The sequence below is a fragment of the Schistocerca gregaria genome, chromosome 7 (genome assembly GCF_023897955.1).
Source record: "Schistocerca gregaria isolate iqSchGreg1 chromosome 7, iqSchGreg1.2, whole genome shotgun sequence".
In the NCBI taxonomy this organism is placed as follows: Eukaryota; Metazoa; Arthropoda; class Insecta; order Orthoptera; family Acrididae; genus Schistocerca; species Schistocerca gregaria.
This window is the reverse complement of record NC_064926.1, coordinates 487,685,952-487,695,368: the sequence shown is the minus strand read 5'-3', so window position 1 is coordinate 487,695,368 and position 9,417 is coordinate 487,685,952.

Here is a 9,417-nt window from a genome sequence, read left to right as displayed (position 1 = left end):
GAGTACATCCTAGACACTCGTGCAGGGATCTGTTTAGAGCTCTCTAAATCCTTACAACACCAGCCGAATGAATTTTTTCCCTGATGTGCTTTGTTTAAAAAATAGTAACTTTTTCAAAATCAATAGTTCATACCACAGTTATAATAACCGACGGAAACTGGATATCCATTATGAGCTAAAAACGAAAAGCATGGTCCAGAAGGGGGTTTTATACAGTGGCACCAAGATTTTTAATTCCCTCCCACTGCACAGTAAAGAACTGGTTGGAAACACGCCAAAGTTTAAAGAAAATCTGAAGCAGTTCCTTTTAGATGAATCTTGTTACAACATTGATGAATTTCTTAGCAAAAATGCATAGAATCTCTTGTTTGTGCTTAAACCTTACTGTGTGGCCTCTACAATTGATTAATCATACTCTGTAAGTACAGTGTAACTTAATACAATACCCTAATTTATGTATGTCTGTATATGACGCCTGTATAACTGAAGAACAATACCCAAATTTATTATGACTGTATATTCTTTCAGATGTCCTGTATCTTAACTAATAGGTAAGGGTATATGCTAAACTCCATAGTTTCTTTAATGTAATGATAAGATCAATGTATCTGTGCACAAAACAATAATCTGTAAAAAACCTTTACTCGTTCTATATCCAGGGATACGTTCCCATGTGGATCTATGGAACACGAAATAAATAAATAAATATAAATAGATAATGCCTCCGTTATAATAGGAGCAACAAACAGTGTTCACTAATTACATAAAAATGAAACAAGAGTACTGAAAAATTAAGATTAGTCCACTGTGTCTAGCATTCCTTACAATTATTTGAGTCTCTTGCCTCGAATGAAACGTTACCCAGAGATATTGGTTGTCTAATTCATGAAAGATATAATTGGTATTGTCATTCATTAAATCGAAAGTTATTACATATGATTTTGGTTAGGCAGAGCCTGTGAATCTTCCTCAACTGGGTAACATTAGACGGATCCCCGCTGAGCTCTCTGTTGGTTGGTTGATTGATTTTGGAAGTTTACCAAACAGCTAGGTCGTCGGTTCTATCAGATTAGTGAAGGCTGGGAAAGGAAATGGGCTGTGCACTTTCAAAGGAACCATCCCAGAATTTGCCTGAAGTGATTCAGGGAAATCACGGGAAACCTAAATCAGGATGGCGGACACGGGTTTGAACTGTTGTCCTCCCGAATGCAGGTCCAGTGTGCTAACCACTACGTTACCTCCCTCATTGAGCCAACTGTATTTCGCATTTTGGAACAGTGGACTGAATTAAAATTTTTATTTCATGTTGGCAGAGGAAATGAATGCATACTATTACAGGGTGGAAACGTTGTACGTAATGTACAGTGACGCTACAACCAGCTATATTTCATTTATATCAAATCATTTACTCACATCAATAGAATTTACTAGTACAGATATTTGCATTACAAATGCAAAACTGCTCAATTTATTTGATAGGAAATCAGTATGTGTATTCTAGCTTAAGTTCTTGTCCAAGGAAATTGATTGTCTCAATTTCTTCCACAAGTTGATTGCTAAGCAAGATAAAGAGATAGAACAAAGAGATTGCAAGAAGGTTTGAGGTCAGGATGAATGAAGAACGGGTAATGGGTGAAAAGTGGAGGTGGTTGTGTGGCATGAGGTAGTGAATTAAGGCCGTGAATTTCATGTAAGTACAATTCCACTCTACATAATTCCGAAGGAAGGATCCAGATGGCACAGGTTATGAAACAGCCATTGAAATTGAGCTTGTTGTGCTCAGCAGTGTGCTGCAACTGGGTTGTCAACTGTGCTCTTTGCCACAGTTCGGCACTGATCATTCCTTTGGATTGACAGCTGGTTAGTGTTCAAGTTCACACAAAATGCTGTGCAGAAATTAGAGTGAAGCTAGCTTGGCTGCTTTCACTGGTGGGTCTAACTTTAATGGGGTAGGACAGGACTGGAGCAGAATGTGCTGGGTGGATGCATCACACAAATCTTGCACCTGGATCTTCCACAGGGCTATGAATCATGTGCCAAGGAGCTGGTAGTATGAGACACAGCAAGCTGAATCTCCCACCTACTCTAGTTATTACATTCTGTTGCATTATTACAGTTGTAGTCTCAGATTATTGAACTGCAGAAACATAATTAGTTTTGTTTCAAACCATGTACACTATACACTATTCCTAATTAAAAATTCTACAACAGTACATAACAGCAAAACATTTTGAGCCAGCAAGCAGATTTGATAATGAAGACACCACTCATAGTTGACATTCCTGTTTTTCACTAACATAGTTAATATACTGTGGGAAACAATTAACATTGAAATTCAGAAGTAGCCACATTTTCCATCACAGATTGCCTTTGTGCTTGTTAAGATTCTAAATGTGGCTATTATACATTTTGTAACCTAATTTTTATACACGACGTAGCACACGACATTAACTGAGCAAGCCTTTAATTAAGATTTTTGCATAATTTACTGTAGTTTTCAATATGACACTTGTACTTGTAAATAGGGTATTCTGAATGCGGATGCATAAAATAGTGTAATAAACTCTTCTAATTTTCTAGACCAACACACACTTCACGAATAAATTTATATTTAATAGTTATTGTCCATCATGAGTAACAAAATCTGATCTTGCAGTTTTCAAATGAATGTGTGGTTACTGAAATAACAATTTGTTCATGCACCAGCCATTAATAGCCTAACGTCACAGTAAATAGTCAGCCCAGTATTTATTTACGTAATAGCCATGTGTCACATGTCTGTGAAAATGTGTACTTTGGCATGTGCCTACAGATGGAACGTCACTCACAGTGATCTTTAAAAGCACAGTAGCTTATTATGATTTACTTTGTTTGATTGAAATTGGGAAGCATTTAGTAAGTGTTATTTACAAGTCAATCTATACAGAACATTAGCATCATGACAATTCGGAAATACGTGTATGTCAAAATTTTGAGAATGAAGTGACTTATGGAAATGATGATGAAATGGTAACTTTAGACCATTCGTGCTCGAGCTGTGATATTTGGCTACCTTAAGATAGTTGGATCATCATCAAAATCCTCGCACTAAATTCCAGTGTCTCATGAATGTATTTCTGAGTTGCAGTCTATAGCATGGGAACCATTCATGGACATAAGGCATTTGGCTACCTTAAGATCTTCTTATCATCATCCAAACCTTACAGCAAATTCAAAGTGTCTCATGAGTGTATTGTCAGATTTCAGCCTGTAGTGTGGCATCCATTAATGCTTATGATGAGACATTTGACTCCCTTCGGATCATCAGGTTTCCGAGAAAACATTACAGCAAATTCCAGGCATACCACTGCATTCAAAATTTTATGTCGAAAGACTCAAAATTGTGGCCTGTAGCACAATACGTAGTCATGCTCATGAATGGGAATTTGGCTACCTTACAATCGCCTGATTGCTGTATACAGTAAATTTCAAATGGTTCAAAGTTCATTTTCCAAATTTCAAAACAAAAGACCCACAATTGCAGCATGTAGCTCGGTATGAAATAATGCTCATGAACAGGCTATTGGATACCTTACGATCAGCTGTTAAGTGTCAAAATCTGTACAGCATGTTTAAGGTTTTTCACAAGTCAGTCTTCAAAATTTCAAGCTAGAAGATCAAAAATTGCACCTCATGTAGCATCCTTCACACTCATGACTATACGTGTTATCTCCCACTAGGAAACCATGAATCTTGGGGTGGCTAACTGAACTAAATCGTAATCTGTGCAGACACCAAAGAAAAAATAGGGTTAAATGTTTTCTCAGTATTTTTGTCCCAACTGATTTAAATTGATTTACGCAAACTGTCAACTCAGTTAATTAATTTGGTTTGGCATAAACTCGAGTTGTCCCATCACCAGTAGGAAGGTTTAACCACCGTTGTCACTGAAATTATTGATTGTTGCGTATGTTGACTTTTGATAAGGACTGTTCTGAGTGAAATGTTACTCTGTGACTTTGAGGTAAACATGAGCACTGTTCTGTGCCACAGGCAGTTACTCTGCTTTGATGACTTGTTAGGCCTATTATTGACTCTTGAACAGTGTTTATAAAAACTGGTCTATAGAAACATTATGGATTGTTTGATGAGCTCTGCCACTGGAACCGTTTGTTTCTTTGTGCGTGACAACCTGGTTTATGGGCAATTTTTCCTACGAAGTTATGGAGAGGTTCTGTTCGAGAGAGGCGAAAAATTTATTTTTTCAGTTTATTTATTTTTGATAATTTGCATCCCTGAAGTAATAGATTATGTCTTCTAAAGGATTTTTTTGGTTGTGAAAGTATTTCAAAAGTTGTTGCACATTGAATGGAATTGTGCACTGACTAAAATATGGGCAGCTATAGGCGCTTAGTGAATTAGTTCAACCAGTATCTGAATTTCTGTCCAATGAAGATTTGCTTAAAAGATGCACAAGTTCCAGTACAGAAAAAGACAACGAGAGCTTCAGTGCATGCATTTGGAAACTGGTTCCGAAACATCATTGGTGGAGCAAAAACTGTTGAAATACCAACATATATAGCTGCAACTATATTCAGCCAAAGTTATTCATCTATTCTGAAGTTCATGAACATGTTAAGAATCATCATAGGGAGAAACAGCAAAAACTTTTGAGGAGTTATCTAACAGGAAATGCAGGACACTGCAGAGCAAGAAATGTCTCAGTTGAGCCTGGATTGAAAAAATGCAGCACCAAATCAGAACCATAGCATGTTTGAGGAAGAGGAAGGATGCTTCTACGGCTCTGGGGTTGCAGATTACTCGTAAGTTCTGAAACAACTTCTCCCCCTGTTACTCCCAAATTTAAACGCGTTTTTCTTGAAACAACATTTTTCAGCATATGAAGTGCTCTAGTGCCTCAACAAGTTGACCAATTCATTTGATTTTTGAATGAAAAATAATTAAACTAAGGGTACCTTAGCAAGAGATTTGTTTCCATTTTAATTTTATCTTTATTTATGTAACTTAAGAACTTAGAAAAAGAAATTGACACGTTTTCTTTTTTTCAAATACACTGACGGAAAAAGGATTACAACACCGAGAAGCAGTTGAGCAACATAAATGAAAGTTGCTGGGTGTGTTTCTACATCTGAAAGATGATGCTTATTCCAGTGTCACACTAGTCACAGAAGAGTGGCTCTACTAGCACCACCATAAGGATGCAAATCAGGTTTCCTTTAAATACACGCTGTAACAGTCGTGAGCGCTAGTTACATTTCAGAATGGACATGGTGGGTTGATGTTAGTCAAGGATGCCTTTAAGGCAACAGAGACAACATTATCAACACCTCATTAAGTTAATTTTGAACAATGTCATGTAATAGGAAAATGAAAAGCTGGATGTTGCTACTGCGATATTGCAGAAAGACTTGACAGGAATATAGTGTGTGTACGTGGTTGCTGACTGCGTTGGTCACCAGAACGTACGGTTGCAAGAAGACAGGGCTCTGAATGGGCAAGAGCACTACGAAGAAGGAAGACCAGTGTGTTCAGGGTACGGCTCTGACGCATCGTACTGCATCTGCAGCAACGATTTTAGCAGCAGCTGGCACCACAGTGACACAACAAACTGTTAAAGAAATCCATTTACTTCAAGGACAGCTCTGAGCCAGATGCCCTGTAGAATGCATTCCACTGACCCCAAACCACCACCATTTGCAACTACATTGGTGTCAAGCGAGAGCTCGCTGGAGGTCTGGGTGGAAGTTTGCTGTGTTTTCTGGTGAAAGCTGGTTCTGCTTGGCTGCCTGTGAAGGTCATATATTGGATAGGAGGAGGCCAGTTGAGGGCCTGCAACCAACCTGTCTGCATGCTAGACACACTGGACCTACACCTGGGATTATGGGCTAGGGTGCAATTTTGTATGACAGTGTGAGCACTCTCGTGGTTATCTGACGTACCCTGAGAGTAAATGTGCTTACCAATCTGTTGATTCAACCTGTTGTGCTGCCGTGCATGAACAACATTCCAGGAGGTGTTTTCCAACAGGATAATTCTCACCCACATACTGCTGTAGTAACCCAACATGTTGCCTCAGCCTGCTCAATCATCCGGTCTGTCGCCCAATCCAGCACATATGGGACATCATCAGGCAACAACTCCAGTATTGTCCACAAACGGCACCCTGTATTGGCCAATGAAGTCCAGCAGGCATGGAACTCCTCCCCACAAACTGACATCCAGCACGTGTACAACACAATATATGTATGTTTGTATGCTTGCATACAACATTTTGGGAGTTACACTGGTTGATATTGTACCAGCATTTCGCATTTGCAATGGCTTATCTTGTGCTTGTATTAACCTTCGATCATGCAATGTTAATCACTCAAATATGTTACCTAGACAAATGTATTCCAAAATTTCATTCCTCCCAAAGCAGCCACGAGTCTATACAACGCTTTGCACAAACCGAGATGAGCCACAAGGTACATACTTTTAACAAAGGTGGCAGCTGCCATTTTTAATTTGTTATGAGATATAAAAATTCTTTTCATGTGAAGTGCATGTATAATAAAGTGATAAAACCCTTGTGTTAATAAAAACAATCATAGTAAGAAAAAAAATTCTAAACTTGACCCAATCTTCATGCCTCTCAACCAGAACCTCTCCTTAACAAACTGGTCATAGTCCATACAAGAGGGTCTTGAGGATAATAAATGTGTGAAAAATCGGAATCAAAATTGTGATATTGTGTACAAAATTTGACCCATTTTTCATGCCTCTTGACTGGGTCCTCTTCATAAGAAACTGGTCATAGTCCAAACAACAGGATCTTGAGGATAATAAATGTGGGAAAAAGCGAAACCAAAATTGTGGTGTTGTGTACATTTTTGAGCAAACACCATCCAACCCTCATTAAGATTTTTAGCTTCTTGGCTATATACTGACATGTTACTGAAGAGGCGATGGAGGAGAGACTATGAAGGTTGGTCGACATACGATTGGTGCCTGAGTGGCAATGAACAACATGAACCTCTTGTGTGGCAGAAGTCTGAATAGGTCAGTTTATTTAATGTGAATGACAGGAACAAAATAAATTTCGATTTTGTGCAACTGATCAAAATAACGCTACCATATAATGAAGACTTCATTGAATCCTGGATTTGGAGATCGACATCATTTTGGGCGGAGCAGCAGCCAATGAGGAACCAGCCAGATGGGAATTCAGGATGTAAACACACAACGAGGAGATTCAGGGACTACAAACAGTAGCAGTAAACAGACAGCAGCTATAGGTGGCAGCTGCAGTTGATGGTGGGTTAATTTGAAGGCAAAGTGTTGTTACTATTGAGTAAGATTAACTGTTTGCCAGAGTGAGTGACAAAGGACAAGACGGGCAGTAAAAATCAAAAGTGAACCTTGTGATGACAGTATGTTTGAAGATATTGAGTAAGAACTAGAATTTAGTATAGAAGAAGATGTAATAATCAAAAATAAACTTGATGAGAGCAGGATAAAATTAGAGAGCTGTACTTTTTGGTATTAAGCCATGATGAAATGTCTAAGATATCATGCATAGAACGATCAGACGTTAATCTGAGTAAAAGTAACAGAACAATAATAAGAGAATTTGATGTGGGTACGTTCATGAAGATGTTAACTGAAATGAGTAAAAATATGTGTAGTAAAAGTGACTTTAATAGTTTGAAAGTGGAAGTGAATAAAAATAATAGTGACGCAAACAGTGAAACTCAGAAAGCAAAATCCAATTTGAGCAACAGTTTTAAGAATATAAGTGACAAACTAGATTCAATGTAAGTTTGCACAGGGAAGAAAATTGATGAGATTGGAGAACATTTGAGATAATCATTAGATACTTGAAGTCAAAATCTACAGAATAGTGGAGATGCAGTTGAGAAAGTATATAACAAGGAGATGGAAGTTGAGGTTGTTGATTCCTGTCAGGCTGAATTAATAGAAGTAGTGTAGACCTGTTTTGGCAGTGTTAGTAACAAAATTGTTCCCAACACAAAACAAGCAAATACTTTTGATATTCAGAATGTGGGGTAGACAGAAAATTGTTGATGTAAATACTGATACATGTGATGATGTTGAAACAGAATGAGTGCAATTAGTGAATGAACTTTTTGTCAGAGTAGATGAACATGAAGATGAGTTTCAGTCTGAAAGGGAATGTAAGTCATTAATAATTAGCAGTGCTGCTGTATGAGATGCAATTAATTAAGGCTGGTATAAGTAACAAAATACGAACAGAATATCTGCTGGCATTAAATGGAATTGTGGACAAAGTTGATGATCTTGTTGAAGGAAATTGTGGGACCTGTGCTACATAAATGGAGTGCAGTTAGTAAAAGTTGGTGTAAGTAATGTTTAAATGAAATGTAGACAGGCAAAGAGAGTGAACATTGTCAAAGCAAAGAAGCCTGTTGTGAAGTCACCAGCAGTAGCTCTGTACAAGTACACTAGACAGTGAAGTAAGCAATCTGAAGAATGAAATTTTCAGTGTAAATATGCAGAAGGTAATCTTCGGTGTATATGTAGTGTTCAGTGCATTTTTTTTTTTTTTTTTTTTTTGTTGGTGCTGAAAGTTTCAAATAATTTGTTGTGTTTTACAATGGAATTGTGAATGTTTTGAAAAGTAAATGTGGAATTTCAGTGTGGCAAAACTAGATGGAAGGGCAGGGAGTCATTTTAACTGTGACCCTCTGAGTATGTAGGGAGTTCACTGCTCTTCAGTCAATACACTATGTGATGAGTAATGCCTCTCCAGGTCCATGATTTCTATTCTTCATTGCATAAATTACTATTCCTCTGTAACTATCCTATCAACAGATTATAAGGAATGTAGTTATCATCTACTTCGCTCAATCCTTATGTATATAATAGTTTAGTATTTCAGTGGTTGGCTTCTTGCACATCAGCAAATGCTAACAGTATGTCAAATGGTGGAAGTATAAGGGGCAGTCAAACATAAATGAGCCATATGGGGAAAAAAAGTAACTTGTTTATTATTTCACAAGTAATCACCGTAACTGTTAATACATTTATCCCACTGTGATGCAAATCAACAGCCATGAATGTCTTTCTCCAGGGCTCCACAAGTATGTAAATCTCATGGGTAGAGATTGAGACCGTATCGAGGATGTGTAAAGGCTTCCCAGCAAGAAACTTCTGCAGTGTATTCCAAACAACCATGCTTGTTTTTACTATACTGTGAAATTTTGCTGGGAGGTCCTTACATATCCTCCATACAGTCCCAATCTCTCCCCGCGTGATTTCCATATTTTTGAAGACCTGAAGGAAGACATTTGAACTCTTGACTTGCTTTGGATGAAGAGGTGCACATCTAAGGTACAATCAAGATTTTGTATTCAACTGCAAACATTTTTCCTTGAAGCCATTGACTGTCTTGTT